We start from the raw sequence: 17,356 nt of genomic DNA on the forward strand, positions 1-17,356 counted from the left end.
TCTGCCGATATCTCTGTATCTAGCTCTAAGGCTGTCTTCACTGCCAGGAGGCCTAAATGGTGTTGGATGATCATATAAAGTGATGTGACATCAACTGTTGCCCAAATATAGTCACTTTTCCACTCTAAACAGTCAAGTTCTTGTATGAGACTTTTTGTGTCCTTCAGGTATGATCTTGCCCCCTGAGCCTACTTTTGGAGATGGAAATCTATAAATTCAGACAGTTTGGATGTAAGTGAGTCTACGCCACTAATAATCGGCTTCCCTGGTCGGTGAGAAATGGACTTTCAGCAAATTTATATAATTATTTATTCCCCTGTTCCACTAGATGTCACATGGGTAAAATTTTATTTTTTTTCCACTGACTGTGTGTCAGGGTACCTGTGGTCTCTACCTCCAAAAGAGGTAGAGACTTAGCTGTTCCACCATCCAGACGGTCTGATGACTCCCTTCCCCGCGGTCTATCCGGTCATGCAAGGCCGGCCGCGAGGGAGTGACTGCCTTTTACACCATCTAGGCAGGAAGTCATCATCAGGACACTCCCCCGGATCGACCTGTCAGTCAATTGCTGCAGGACCAATCAGGACGTCGCGGAGGTGTGGTTACTGCTCTGAACAGGGTATTTAACAGAGCTTCCTTCATTAGCTCATTGCCCTGTCGTGGTTCTAGCTTGTTCTAGTCACTCAGTGCTTGTGTATTCTATTATCCCTTTTGGTTTTGACCCGGCTTGTTTACCTTACTCTGCTTATCTCTGTTACCCTTGATTCGGCTTGTCTCTCGCTTACCTGTCTTCTGTTACCCTCGACCTCGGCTTGTCTTTGACCATTCTATACGGTACTACTTACGTTAGTCCGGCCATTCTAAGGTCCGGTATACGTATCTGGCTACTGTTTGTACTCTGCGTGTTGGATCCCTGTCCCGATCCTGACATTACGACAGGGAAAATGGATCCTGCAAGTACAAACAGTCAGCTGGCTTCTCCTGATCCTAGGTTTGAAGCCATGGATCACAGAATGGATCAGATGGCGCTTGCGCTACAGGCTCTATTATCTCATGCCAATAACCCACCAGAGGAGATACGTAATACCCCTGTTTCTCCTGTCAGTTTAGGTCTAGAGGTAGCCACAGTGGGTGCTTCTTCTCGCATTACCCCCCCAGTACGCTATGGTGGGGCTCCTGAGAAGTGTCGTGGTTTTTTAAACCAAATTAGTATCCACTTTGAATTGCAACCCCGCTCTTATCCTACAGATAGGGCAAAGGTAGGATTTATTATCACCCTACTTATTGAGAAAGCTCTGAGATGGGCCAACCCACTATGGGAGAACGATAACCCATTAGTGTATAACTATAACGCATTTGTAGCTGCTTTTAGAAGAACATTTGATCCTCCAGGTAGAAAGGTTAATGCAGCCAGATTACTGTTGCGCCTGAGACAGGAGAACCGAACACTGGTGGATTATGCACTAGAGTTCAGGTCTCTGGCGTCAGAAGTCAAGTGGAATGAGCAGGCGTATATGGATGTATTTTTGAATGGCCTATCTGAAGTAATCCTTGATGAGGTTGCTACCAGAGAACTCCCTGAGAATTTAGAAGATTTAATTTCGTTCATCTCTCGTATAGATGAACGTTTAAGAGAGAGACAGAACACTCGAGAGAGGAACCGGAGACCTTCTTTTAGGTTAGCCCCCGCTTTTCCAAGTCCTGACTCCATGGTATCTTTGCTTCCTGAACCTATGCAGATAGGTTATACCCGCCTCTCTGAGGAGGAAAGACAGTACAGGAGAAGAGAGGGTTTGTGTATGTATTGTGGAGCCAAGGGTCATTTACTCTCGAACTGTCCTAACCGTCCGGGAAACGCTCGCACCTAAGTCTCTCTAGAGGACAAGCCTTGGGTGTTTCTATTTTGTCCTCTACTCCTAATTATAAAGATCACAGGCTTCTGCTACCAGTTTCCTTAACTTGGGAGAAGGAAGTAGTAAGGGCTATGGCATTGATAGATTCCGGTGCTGCTGAGAATTTTATCGACCAAGCTTTTGCTATTAAGAACAATTTCCCATCCCAGCTAAGGGAGACACCCTTGGCCGTTGAGGCCATAGATGGTAGACCACTACTAGACCCTGTTATCTTTCGTGAAACCATACCCATTAGTTTAAATGTTGGTATCCTACACGTGGAGAATTTATCTCTTTTGCTCATTTCATCCCCTTCCGTTCCCATAGTTCTGGGGTACCCATGGTTGAAGAAACATAACCCTATTATCGATTGGGAGTTAGGGGAGATACTCTCGTGGGGCCAGGGTTGCCAGGATAGGTGTTTATGCAAGGTTTCTCCATTAGCTAATGTTAACATACCTGAGACTCCTATTCAGTCCACAGAAAGACAGATACCAGACCTTTACCTAGACTTAAAGGCAGTATTTGACAAGAAGAATGCCGATTCTTTGCCGCCACACAGGCCATTTGATTGTAAAATTAAGCTTTTACCTGGGACTATGCCTCCGAGGGGCCATGTATATCCTTTGTCTGTTCAGGAAAACTTGGTTCTAGAGGAGTATATTCGGGAGAATTTAGAAAAGGGATTCATTAGGAGGTCTTCTTCCCCGGCCGGGGCTGGGTTCTTTTTCGTTAAGAAAAAGGATGGCACGCTGAGACCTTGTATCGATTACCGAGGCTTGAATAAAATAACTGTCAGAAATGCCTATCCTATTCCACTTATTACCGAGTTATTTGATCGTCTTAAGGGCTCCAAAATCTTCACCAAGTTAGATCTCAGAGGGGCATATAATTTGGTGAGAGTCCAGCAGGGACACGAGTGGATGACGGCGTTCAATACTCGGTACGGTCACTATGAATACACAGTTATGCCGTTTGGACTTTGCAATGCTCCTGCAGTATTTCAGGATCTGATTAATGAGGTACTTAGGGAGTTTCAACATGATTGTGTCATTGTCTACCTAGACGACATACTGATACACTCTAGGGAGATTGAATCTCACCATAGACAGGTCAGAGCGGTATTACAGAAACTTCTGCAACATGGTCTATACTGTAAATTGGAAAAATGCAGCTTTGATCAGTCTCAGATAGATTTTCTTGGTTACGTGATTTCTGGGGAAGGTTTTAAGATGGACCCTGACAAACTCCAGTCTATTTTAGATTGGCCATTACCTAAGGGACTCAAGGCTATTCAGAGGTTTATTGGTTTCTCCAATTATTATAGGCGCTTCATTAAGGGTTACTCGTCTATTATTGCGCCCATTACCAATATGACCAAACAGGGGGCAGAAACTAAGACGTGGTCTCCTGAAGCTCTCGCTGCTTTCAAGAGGCTCAAAGAACTTTTTGCTTCTGCTCCAATATTAGTCCATCCTGATACGACTTTGCCGTTTCTACTCGAGGTCGATGCCTCTGAGACAGGAGTAGGTGCGGTTCTGTCACAAAGATTAGCGGTAGATAAACCATTACACCCGTGTGGTTTTTTTTCCAGGAAACTTTCTGGGGCTGAGAGCAGATATTACATCGGAGACAGGGAACTGTTAGCAGTCATTAAAGCCTTAAAGGAGTGGAGACATTTGTTGGAGGGGACCCTACACCCTATTACGATTTTGACAGACCACAAAAACTTGTCATATATTGGGGAGGCTAAGCGCTTATCCTCTAGACAAGCTCGTTGGTCCTTATTCCTGACTCACTTCAATTATGTACTGACTTACAGACCTGGTTCTAAAAACTCTAAAGCCGACGCATTATCTCGCCAATATGAACCTTCTACTGTACCTGAACCAGTTCTTTCTTCTATAGTTCCGAAGTGCAATATCATTGCTAATACGAATCTCAGGATTCATTCTCCATTACTGGCCGAGATCATTAAGTTGCAACATCTCGCACCTAAACAGACCCCTGCGGGTCGTCATTTCGTTCCTCCTGCTTTTCAACTGGAACTTTTACAGTGTTTACATAATAGCAAGATGGCGGGACATCCTGGTATTCGCAAAACTTACGCCTTGATCTCTAAGGACTTCTGGTGGTCTACTTTACGGAGGGATGTTGAGGAGTTCATCGCTGCATGTGAAGTTTGTACTAAAACCAAACAACCCCATACGCTTCCATGTGGACTCCTGCAACCCTTGGAGGTTCCAGAGAAACCATGGTCCTGTTTGGCCATGGACTTTATTGTCGATCTACCTATCTCTAAAAGACAGACTGTTATCCTCACCGTGGTTGACAGGTTTACTAGGATGGCACACTTCATTCCCCTGCCTAAACTTCCGTCTTCTCCCGAATTGGCAGAGATATTCGCCAAGGAGATTTTTCGCCTACATGGGATACCCTCTCAAATTGTATCGGACAGAGGCTCCCAATTTGTTTCCCGCTTTTGGAGGTCCTTCTGCTCTCAACTTGGTATTAAATTAAACTTTTCTTCTGCCTATCATCCTCAGTCTAACGGAGCTGCTGAACGTACCAACCAGAAAATTGAACAATATTTACGATGCTTTGTTTCTGAACACCAGGATGATTGGGTCGGTTTGATTCCTTGGGCAGAGTTTGCACACAACAATCTCGTTTGCGATTCTACTCATTCAAGCCCCTTCTTCATGAATTATGGTTTTCATCCGTCTATTCTTCCTTCGGATTCTCCTTCCCAGGGGGTGCCGTCGGTTGATGTTCATGTTGCCAATTTGAGGAAGTTGTGGGATCAAACTCGACAAATCCTTGTGCACAACTCTATGTTGGTCAAGAAACACGCTGATAAACATAGAAGGGCGGCTCCGGTCTTTGTTCCAGGTGATAGGGTATGGCTGAGCACGAGGAACATCCGTTTAAAAGTGCCCTCCATGAAGTTCGCTCCTCGTTATATAGGACCCTACAGGGTGCTGACCCGTATCAATCCGGTTGCGTATCGTTTAGCTCTTCCTAATACCTTACGCATTCCGAACTCGTTTCACGTTTCATTGCTGAAACCACTCATATGTAACAGATTTTCCTCCACAATAGCCCCTCCTCGCTCCGTTCAGGTGGAGGGTCAGGAGGAGTATGAGGTCAACTCTATTATTGATTCTCGAATCTCCCGGGGGAGAGTACAATATCTGGTTGATTGGAAGGGATATGGTCCTGAGGAGAGGAGTTGGGTACCTCAGGAAGATGTTCATGCTCCCCGTCTCCGCAGGGCGTATCACTCTCGCTTCCCATCTCGTCCCGGTTCATTCCGCCCGGTGGGCGTATCTGAGAGGGGGGGTACTGTCAGGGTACCTGTGGTCTCTACCTCCAAAAGAGGTAGAGACTTAGCTGTTCCACCATCCAGACGGTCTGATGACTCCCTTCCCCGCGGTCTATCCGGTCATGCAAGGCCGGCCGCGAGGGAGTGACTGCCTTTTACACCATCTAGGCAGGAAGTCATCATCAGGACACTCCCCCGGATCGACCTGTCAGTCAATTGCTGCAGGACCAATCAGGACGTCGCGGAGGTGTGGTTACTGCTCTGAACAGGGTATTTAACAGAGCTTCCTTCATTAGCTCATTGCCCTGTCGTGGTTCTAGCTTGTTCTAGTCACTCAGTGCTTGTGTATTCTATTATCCCTTTTGGTTTTGACCCGGCTTGTTTACCTTACTCTGCTTATCTCTGTTACCCTTGATTCGGCTTGTCTCTCGCTTACCTGTCTTCTGTTACCCTCGACCTCGGCTTGTCTTTGACCATTCTATACGGTACTACTTACGTTAGTCCGGCCATTCTAAGGTCCGGTATACGTATCTGGCTACTGTTTGTACTCTGCGTGTTGGATCCCTGTCCCGATCCTGACACTGTGGCTCTTGTTCCGCAGTGAGCTCTGGATCCCTCTGCTGCCAACCAATGTAGCGAAGCTCTAGTCCTGACAAGTATCTGTAGTAACTGGAACTCTGGAACAAGGTGCTGTAAAGTGAATAGCTCTATCCCTCCCCAGTAACTGGATGACACACAGTTCTGGGAGTACAACTGAGGTTTATTGTGCCACACTTGGCTTTTTATGCACAGGCCCCCAGCATGGGGTCTCCATACAAAACAACACAAACCCGTCCCTGTGTTTGGGAGATAATTGAGTCAACGACCGGTAACTCAATTATTTCTCAGTTACAGGGAACCATACATGAAATATACAAAACACCCCAACAATATATTCAAACTGCACGACACCCACAAGTCTTATATCTAGAATTTGAGCACCCAAGTTGTCCAAATAGCACTCAGATCCATTCGCTAGAACGGAATCGCCATTCGGGTTAAGTAAAGGTGATAGCCCAAACAGTTCCAGAGAAAAGGGGGCATCGTCCGGTAATTTTTCGGGAATTCTTGTGCGAACACCAATGAATGCTCCTCCTGGCTCTTAGAGAGTGAATGCTCCCCCAAGTCAGTAGTATCTGTGGCGAAAGGGACCTCGACACTGGTTTTTGGAGGGGGCTGCTTGCCCGCCTCCTGCCTGCTGACTATGGCCCCTGGTGCCTTTTAAAACCAGCATTGGAGCTTATGGATTTTTATTGGACCATGCTGGCCCTTTAAGAACCGTCTGGGTTCATATTGGGACTTTTGGGAACAATGCCCCTTTAAGACTGTCCCCAGACCTTTAAAATACTTTGTTTGTGGGGGGCAGGGCCCGACCGCCATGCAGACAAGACGCACATGAAGTGAGCTCCCGACAAGTGAAACCAAACGAATGAAAATAAAGATTTTCCACCTAAGAAAACGAGCTCTTATCCGGCTGGAGTAACTATACTCTCCTGGGAGACATTTCCTACGGCATCTCTTCACCTGACCGGCGGTCAAAACCTGAAGCTTCTTTTGGGCCTGCTTGCGGGAGCGGCTGGGGAGATACGGCCGGTCTTCCCGCTGCCTGCATTGCTGGGCTCTTGCTTCCCCCCCCCCGCTGTTGAGGGTCATCACGGCACCAGTGCACCGGCTACAGCTTCCCATTAAACCTAAGCAACTAAACCCGCACCCAAACGGGGGCGTCAGGGCCTAACCAAGATGGCGGAGCAGGTACAGCGCAGGAAGAAGCCTCCCAAGCCGCCCCAGCACACAACAGAGTTTTTCTACAGACTCTGTTCCTACCTGTGGGTGAAAATTAAGGCAAGGAGACAACCCTTCAGACGGGCAGCGAAAGCGGTGGCGGCATGCATCCGCCCGGCTACCTGCCGCGACCTGCGGTGGAACCCCCCATGTGGCTCCAAAATAGCCTCCCGACAGGACAACACACGCGACCCCAAACTCAAGCAGGGAACCTGCAGGAGTACCCGACCTGCCTACCAACAAGGGGCCCCAGCAACAGCCGTCCCGCACAGCGCAACCCGGCACAGTGGGACTAGCAGAGCCGATAGCAATAAAAAGCACACCGCAGCAGATTTGGGGTCCGAATGGCAAAAACAAAAGAATAACCCACGGTCAACCGGAACGAGAGCATCGAGGGGGCAACCACCTGACCGCGACAGCACAACCACCAGCACCCCCCCAAAAGAGCGAGCCACCCCCGGGCAAGGCACCCCCAAGATGGACACAACAGAACACCCGGCGGGTATAGGCTGAAAGGGGAATCCTTACGGGCGTATGATGCTGGACTCTAGCCTCTGCCTCAGGCACCTCATGGGACGTGGCTAACGATAGCAACATATAACAGAGTCAGGCAAGCTGTGTATTCTCTAGACCTTTTACACTCCAGACACACGCCTACAAGCCTAATTAAAACAGTCCCTCTTTTATATGACCTATTTATAAGTTTTTCCATTATGCATTTTTCTTCTCTCTGCTCGGCCTGCTATATATACTTACAGTGTCACAGACAAGGGAGGGCTGGCAGCCTTAGGCCTGGGGGGCAAAACCAGTCAAGTGGCCCATTGCGCCACCAAATCAGTTCACCATCCATGCCCACCTTTTTCTGGTTTTATAACGGATATTGATGTTATGCTAATCAGTAGCTCTTTGCCATACCCGCTCCTTCACGGCTCTGACTTTCAATGTTGTCAGAGCACAGGCTGAGAATCTCTGAGCCTGTGCTCCGACTCACTAACTGAGCACCGGAACCACGAGGGAGAGGATATGATCTGACTGCACCTACTGCTGGTGCGCACCAGTGGACCACCAGCGAATCGTTTAAATTAAATATGCTGGTGTACCCAACTTGGGACCTGTGTTGGCCGCCGGGTGCCTCTGTTGTCATGGGCCAACCCACTATGGGAGAACGATAAACGTTTAAGAGAGAGACAGAACACTCGAGAGAGGAACCGGAGACCTTCTTTTAGGTTAGCCCCCGCTTTTCCAAGTCCTGACTCCATGGTATCTTTGCTTCCTGAACCTATGCAGATAGGTTATACCCGCCTCTCTGAGGAGGAAAGACAGTACAGGAGAAGAGAGGGTTTGTGTATGTATTGTGGAGCCAAGGGTCATTTACTCTCGAACTGTCCTAACCGTCCGGGAAACGCTCGCACCTAAGTCTCTCTAGAGGACAAGCCTTGGGTGTTTCTATTTTGTCCTCTACTCCTAATTATAAAGATCACAGGCTTCTGCTACCAGTTTCCTTAACTTGGGAGAAGGAAGTAGTAAGGGCTATGGCATTGATAGATTCCGGTGCTGCTGAGAATTTTATCGACCAAGCTTTTGCTATTAAGAACAATTTCCCATCCCAGCTAAGGGAGACACCCTTGGCCGTTGAGGCCATAGATGGTAGACCACTACTAGACCCTGTTATCTTTCGTGAAACCATACCCATTAGTTTAAATGTTGGTATCCTACACGTGGAGAATTTATCTCTTTTGCTCATTTCATCCCCTTCCGTTCCCATAGTTCTGGGGTACCCATGGTTGAAGAAACATAACCCTATTATCGATTGGGAGTTAGGGGAGATACTCTCGTGGGGCCAGGGTTGCCAGGATAGGTGTTTATGCAAGGTTTCTCCATTAGCTAATGTTAACATACCTGAGACTCCTATTCAGTCCACAGAAAGACAGATACCAGACCTTTACCTAGACTTAAAGGCAGTATTTGACAAGAAGAATGCCGATTCTTTGCCGCCACACAGGCCATTTGATTGTAAAATTAAGCTTTTACCTGGGACTATGCCTCCGAGGGGCCATGTATATCCTTTGTCTGTTCAGGAAAACTTGGTTCTAGAGGAGTATATTCGGGAGAATTTAGAAAAGGGATTCATTAGGAGGTCTTCTTCCCCGGCCGGGGCTGGGTTCTTTTTCGTTAAGAAAAAGGATGGCACGCTGAGACCTTGTATCGATTACCGAGGCTTGAATAAAATAACTGTCAGAAATGCCTATCCTATTCCACTTATTACCGAGTTATTTGATCGTCTTAAGGGCTCCAAAATCTTCACCAAGTTAGATCTCAGAGGGGCATATAATTTGGTGAGAGTCCAGCAGGGACACGAGTGGATGACGGCGTTCAATACTCGGTACGGTCACTATGAATACACAGTTATGCCGTTTGGACTTTGCAATGCTCCTGCAGTATTTCAGGATCTGATTAATGAGGTACTTAGGGAGTTTCAACATGATTGTGTCATTGTCTACCTAGACGACATACTGATACACTCTAGGGAGATTGAATCTCACCATAGACAGGTCAGAGCGGTATTACAGAAACTTCTGCAACATGGTCTATACTGTAAATTGGAAAAATGCAGCTTTGATCAGTCTCAGATAGATTTTCTTGGTTACGTGATTTCTGGGGAAGGTTTTAAGATGGACCCTGACAAACTCCAGTCTATTTTAGATTGGCCATTACCTAAGGGACTCAAGGCTATTCAGAGGTTTATTGGTTTCTCCAATTATTATAGGCGCTTCATTAAGGGTTACTCGTCTATTATTGCGCCCATTACCAATATGACCAAACAGGGGGCAGAAACTAAGACGTGGTCTCCTGAAGCTCTCGCTGCTTTCAAGAGGCTCAAAGAACTTTTTGCTTCTGCTCCAATATTAGTCCATCCTGATACGACTTTGCCGTTTCTACTCGAGGTCGATGCCTCTGAGACAGGAGTAGGTGCGGTTCTGTCACAAAGATTAGCGGTAGATAAACCATTACACCCGTGTGGTTTTTTTTCCAGGAAACTTTCTGGGGCTGAGAGCAGATATTACATCGGAGACAGGGAACTGTTAGCAGTCATTAAAGCCTTAAAGGAGTGGAGACATTTGTTGGAGGGGACCCTACACCCTATTACGATTTTGACAGACCACAAAAACTTGTCATATATTGGGGAGGCTAAGCGCTTATCCTCTAGACAAGCTCGTTGGTCCTTATTCCTGACTCACTTCAATTATGTACTGACTTACAGACCTGGTTCTAAAAACTCTAAAGCCGACGCATTATCTCGCCAATATGAACCTTCTACTGTACCTGAACCAGTTCTTTCTTCTATAGTTCCGAAGTGCAATATCATTGCTAATACGAATCTCAGGATTCATTCTCCATTACTGGCCGAGATCATTAAGTTGCAACATCTCGCACCTAAACAGACCCCTGCGGGTCGTCATTTCGTTCCTCCTGCTTTTCAACTGGAACTTTTACAGTGTTTACATAATAGCAAGATGGCGGGACATCCTGGTATTCGCAAAACTTACGCCTTGATCTCTAAGGACTTCTGGTGGTCTACTTTACGGAGGGATGTTGAGGAGTTCATCGCTGCATGTGAAGTTTGTACTAAAACCAAACAACCCCATACGCTTCCATGTGGACTCCTGCAACCCTTGGAGGTTCCAGAGAAACCATGGTCCTGTTTGGCCATGGACTTTATTGTCGATCTACCTATCTCTAAAAGACAGACTGTTATCCTCACCGTGGTTGACAGGTTTACTAGGATGGCACACTTCATTCCCCTGCCTAAACTTCCGTCTTCTCCCGAATTGGCAGAGATATTCGCCAAGGAGATTTTTCGCCTACATGGGATACCCTCTCAAATTGTATCGGACAGAGGCTCCCAATTTGTTTCCCGCTTTTGGAGGTCCTTCTGCTCTCAACTTGGTATTAAATTAAACTTTTCTTCTGCCTATCATCCTCAGTCTAACGGAGCTGCTGAACGTACCAACCAGAAAATTGAACAATATTTACGATGCTTTGTTTCTGAACACCAGGATGATTGGGTCGGTTTGATTCCTTGGGCAGAGTTTGCACACAACAATCTCGTTTGCGATTCTACTCATTCAAGCCCCTTCTTCATGAATTATGGTTTTCATCCGTCTATTCTTCCTTCGGATTCTCCTTCCCAGGGGGTGCCGTCGGTTGATGTTCATGTTGCCAATTTGAGGAAGTTGTGGGATCAAACTCGACAAATCCTTGTGCACAACTCTATGTTGGTCAAGAAACACGCTGATAAACATAGAAGGGCGGCTCCGGTCTTTGTTCCAGGTGATAGGGTATGGCTGAGCACGAGGAACATCCGTTTAAAAGTGCCCTCCATGAAGTTCGCTCCTCGTTATATAGGACCCTACAGGGTGCTGACCCGTATCAATCCGGTTGCGTATCGTTTAGCTCTTCCTAATACCTTACGCATTCCGAACTCGTTTCACGTTTCATTGCTGAAACCACTCATATGTAACAGATTTTCCTCCACAATAGCCCCTCCTCGCTCCGTTCAGGTGGAGGGTCAGGAGGAGTATGAGGTCAACTCTATTATTGATTCTCGAATCTCCCGGGGGAGAGTACAATATCTGGTTGATTGGAAGGGATATGGTCCTGAGGAGAGGAGTTGGGTACCTCAGGAAGATGTTCATGCTCCCCGTCTCCGCAGGGCGTATCACTCTCGCTTCCCATCTCGTCCCGGTTCATTCCGCCCGGTGGGCGTATCTGAGAGGGGGGGTACTGTCAGGGTACCTGTGGTCTCTACCTCCAAAAGAGGTAGAGACTTAGCTGTTCCACCATCCAGACGGTCTGATGACTCCCTTCCCCGCGGTCTATCCGGTCATGCAAGGCCGGCCGCGAGGGAGTGACTGCCTTTTACACCATCTAGGCAGGAAGTCATCATCAGGACACTCCCCCGGATCGACCTGTCAGTCAATTGCTGCAGGACCAATCAGGACGTCGCGGAGGTGTGGTTACTGCTCTGAACAGGGTATTTAACAGAGCTTCCTTCATTAGCTCATTGCCCTGTCGTGGTTCTAGCTTGTTCTAGTCACTCAGTGCTTGTGTATTCTATTATCCCTTTTGGTTTTGACCCGGCTTGTTTACCTTACTCTGCTTATCTCTGTTACCCTTGATTCGGCTTGTCTCTCGCTTACCTGTCTTCTGTTACCCTCGACCTCGGCTTGTCTTTGACCATTCTATACGGTACTACTTACGTTAGTCCGGCCATTCTAAGGTCCGGTATACGTATCTGGCTACTGTTTGTACTCTGCGTGTTGGATCCCTGTCCCGATCCTGACACTGTGGCTCTTGTTCCGCAGTGAGCTCTGGATCCCTCTGCTGCCAACCAATGTAGCGAAGCTCTAGTCCTGACAAGTATCTGTAGTAACTGGAACTCTGGAACAAGGTGCTGTAAAGTGAATAGCTCTATCCCTCCCCAGTAACTGGATGACACACAGTTCTGGGAGTACAACTGAGGTTTATTGTGCCACACTTGGCTTTTTATGCACAGGCCCCCAGCATGGGGTCTCCATACAAAACAACACAAACCCGTCCCTGTGTTTGGGAGATAATTGAGTCAACGACCGGTAACTCAATTATTTCTCAGTTACAGGGAACCATACATGAAATATACAAAACACCCCAACAATATATTCAAACTGCACGACACCCACAAGTCTTATATCTAGAATTTGAGCACCCAAGTTGTCCAAATAGCACTCAGATCCATTCGCTAGAACGGAATCGCCATTCGGGTTAAGTAAAGGTGATAGCCCAAACAGTTCCAGAGAAAAGGGGGCATCGTCCGGTAATTTTTCGGGAATTCTTGTGCGAACACCAATGAATGCTCCTCCTGGCTCTTAGAGAGTGAATGCTCCCCCAAGTCAGTAGTATCTGTGGCGAAAGGGACCTCGACACTGGTTTTTGGAGGGGGCTGCTTGCCCGCCTCCTGCCTGCTGACTATGGCCCCTGGTGCCTTTTAAAACCAGCATTGGAGCTTATGGATTTTTATTGGACCATGCTGGCCCTTTAAGAACCGTCTGGGTTCATATTGGGACTTTTGGGAACAATGCCCCTTTAAGACTGTCCCCAGACCTTTAAAATACTTTGTTTGTGGGGGGCAGGGCCCGACCGCCATGCAGACAAGACGCACATGAAGTGAGCTCCCGACAAGTGAAACCAAACGAATGAAAATAAAGATTTTCCACCTAAGAAAACGAGCTCTTATCCGGCTGGAGTAACTATACTCTCCTGGGAGACATTTCCTACGGCATCTCTTCACCTGACCGGCGGTCAAAACCTGAAGCTTCTTTTGGGCCTGCTTGCGGGAGCGGCTGGGGAGATACGGCCGGTCTTCCCGCTGCCTGCATTGCTGGGCTCTTGCTTCCCCCCCCCCGCTGTTGAGGGTCATCACGGCACCAGTGCACCGGCTACAGCTTCCCATTAAACCTAAGCAACTAAACCCGCACCCAAACGGGGGCGTCAGGGCCTAACCAAGATGGCGGAGCAGGTACAGCGCAGGAAGAAGCCTCCCAAGCCGCCCCAGCACACAACAGAGTTTTTCTACAGACTCTGTTCCTACCTGTGGGTGAAAATTAAGGCAAGGAGACAACCCTTCAGACGGGCAGCGAAAGCGGTGGCGGCATGCATCCGCCCGGCTACCTGCCGCGACCTGCGGTGGAACCCCCCATGTGGCTCCAAAATAGCCTCCCGACAGGACAACACACGCGACCCCAAACTCAAGCAGGGAACCTGCAGGAGTACCCGACCTGCCTACCAACAAGGGGCCCCAGCAACAGCCGTCCCGCACAGCGCAACCCGGCACAGTCGGACTAGCAGAGCCGATAGCAATAAAAAGCACACCGCAGCAGATTTGGGGTCCGAATGGCAAAAACAAAAGAATAACCCACGGTCAACCGGAACGAGAGCATCGAGGGGGCAACCACCTGACCGCGACAGCACAACCACCAGCACCCCCCCAAAAGAGCGAGCCACCCCCGGGCAAGGCACCCCCAAGATGGACACAACAGAACACCCGGCGGGTATAGGCTGAAAGGGGAATCCTTACGGGCGTATGATGCTGGACTCTAGCCTCTGCCTCAGGCACCTCATGGGACGTGGCTAACGATAGCAACATATAACAGAGTCAGGCAAGCTGTGTATTCTCTAGACCTTTTACACTCCAGACACACGCCTACAAGCCTAATTAAAACAGTCCCTCTTTTATATGACCTATTTATAAGTTTTTCCATTATGCATTTTTCTTCTCTCTGCTCGGCCTGCTATATATACTTACAGTGTCACAGACAAGGGAGGGCTGGCAGCCTTAGGCCTGGGGGGCAAAACCAGTCAAGTGGCCCATTGCGCCACCAAATCAGTTCACCATCCATGCCCACCTTTTTCTGGTTTTATAACGGATATTGATGTTATGCTAATCAGTAGCTCTTTGCCATACCCGCTCCTTCACGGCTCTGACTTTCAATGTTGTCAGAGCACAGGCTGAGAATCTCTGAGCCTGTGCTCCGACTCACTAACTGAGCACCGGAACCACGAGGGAGAGGATATGATCTGACTGCACCTACTGCTGGTGCGCACCAGTGGACCACCAGCGAATCGTTTAAATTAAATATGCTGGTGTACCCAACTTGGGACCTGTGTTGGCCGCCGGGTGCCTCTGTTGTCATGGCACCCTGCGGGTGGTCCTGCTGACACACACTGATGTTACTACTTAGACATCCCTCAATATTAATACAGAGATGAGAGTAAACACCAATAAACTGTGGAAACAGAGCTGGTCCCCCCAAATTTATAAAGGTTTGCTTAGAGGATTTATTCAAGATTAAATCATGCCTCCTCCTCTCTCCCCCATGCGCTGCTCTGTAGGCTGGGAGGAAGTGAAGAGTAATCACAGTCTCCCAGCACCTGTGGCTGCATGGGGAACAGCTGTTTAATGTAATGCTTGCAGGACGGCTAGCTGCCGCAGAACCTCTTTGTTTCCGTCTCTGCAAAGGGCTCCAGGCACTGCTTGTTGTGAGTGTGAGCCACTGTAAATTAGGGGCAGAGGGCACTTGCACTGCGGTCAAGACGGGTCTGGGCAGGAGGAGAGTGCAGTGCAATCAGTGCACTCCCCTCCTGTGGGTCACCAGTAGACTGGTGCACCTGCCCAGGATCAGAGCCGGTGCAAGGATTTTTGCCGCCCTAGACAAAATATAAATTTGCCGCCCCCCCATGTGACATCACAATGCCCCACCCATATGATCTGCCATATGAACTAACGCCAGTGCTGCACACAGTGTGTGTTTACATTAACTAAGCCTGCAGGGACCAGCTATAGACACCAGAACCACTTCATTAAGCTATAGTGTCCCTTTAATGTGAGGTAAATTATAGATTAGTGTCACTAATAATACACTAGATTGCCTACTTACATTCAGATGAGGATGATGATGGGCTCTAGCTGCAGTTTGGCTCCACTGGTCTGGTGTAGAACAGGATCTCTGGAGGCTGTTTGCAACTGTGGTCACAAAATTCAACGTTCTGGGAGAATTGGAAGCAGCTCCATTTTTTGGGGCCCCTTACACAGCTCAAGGTCTGGGCCCCAGGGCCTGACGGTGAGTATGCCCATAAGGCCCACTCATAAGTCCACTTATATGTTCCACCCACCCAGGAGTTCGCTCACAGGGAGTGGAGTGTGTAGGGGATGTGTTATGTGTTATTGTAGAGGATCTAATATGTGTGCTTATGAAATGTAGTGTATAGGGATACCAGTTTGTGCAGGTGATGCAGTGTGTTTGTGTGTAGTGGAAGTGATACCGGAGAAACTGACGGAAGCCAAGCACAGAGAGATGGACACAGGTTTCTTCAGGAAGGAAGAGATTCTTTATTGGATCACCGATCGGGACTCAGAGGGACTAATGTCACCAAAATACAGCAAGTTCTGAGCCCCGGACAATAGTGCAGGCTCCTTATATAGGCATATAACTCCTCCCATATTAAGCTCCACCCGCACATTCTCTTAACCAATCAACACAAATAAGAATTAACTTCCTGTTTGACCGCATGGCTTGTCCAGCACAATGGAGGAGGGGGAATACTATATCCTGTATTCTTGCACATGCTCCGTACACTACTGATCGTATCTTGCCTCGTGCAACCAACTGATCGATACGTCAGCATATGCACGTACACATGCCACGTGGTAATCTCGGCCTACTAAATTTATTTTTACCGAGATTCCACCACATTCCCCCCTTTGATGCCTCTTGATATTTTACAATTACTTGAGGCATCACATAACCTTAGTTTGCTTACACCGCAAGTTACCTTGAACCAGACCAGACTTATCTTATGATGTGAATCTTTTAACACTCATCTTCCTGCATTGGTTCTCTTTGATCTAGAGCCTTATACTTATATATCGCCATTATCTGTGCAGCAGCCTTCCTCTCTGCTATACTTCCTATCAGGCTTTGCACAGACCTAACTACTAAGGGTATAAGACACGGTAGGAGTAGACACAACAGTAAAATCAGTAGGACTCCACCTACCACTGCCTTAAGCCCTCCAAACCACTCATACCAGCTACCAAACCAACTACTTGGATTGTACCCTTTCCATACCTGAGTAGGCACATGCGCTAGTTTAACCATATGGCTAGTAAGCTCAGCTATTGCTTGCCCTTCGTCGTCTATTTGAAGACAGCAATTGCTTAGGTTAAACTTCCCACATACACCTCCCTCTACTGCCAAAAGGTAATCCAAGGCTAATCTATTTTGGTAGACTGCTGTCCTCATCCTGGTATTATGTTTCACTAGGAGATTGAGCGCTTGTGATGTCTCATTTGTGATAATCTCAACCACCGCCTGTAATCTTATAATACGGTTGAGCATATAAATAGGGGTTCTGTAACCAAAGGTACCATCCTCAGCCCACGTGGCTGGCCCATAATAGTCTATGATACGCTGGGGAGGCCATTCATTATCTTCCCAGGTGCCTATCTCTATGGGTCCCCTTTTCTTCCTATGATTCACATCATACACTTTAACACCTAAAGTCTCACCTGTTTCAATCGGTAACAAGAAGAAGGATGGTTTGAGCATACCCAACACACATGCCCCTTCCCAGTCCTGTGGCAGCTCCGAATAGGCTTTCTTACCACAGATCCAGTACAAATTTGCTGGGGCTCTCCAGGTAGATGTGATGGATAAATCAAACCACACGTCCTTTAAATTGGCGTATCTAGCAAACGGGTTTGATGGTTCTGAGACATTTG

The sequence above is a fragment of the Pelobates fuscus genome, chromosome 1, assembly GCF_036172605.1.
Source record: "Pelobates fuscus isolate aPelFus1 chromosome 1, aPelFus1.pri, whole genome shotgun sequence".
Taxonomy (NCBI): Eukaryota; Metazoa; Chordata; class Amphibia; order Anura; family Pelobatidae; genus Pelobates; species Pelobates fuscus.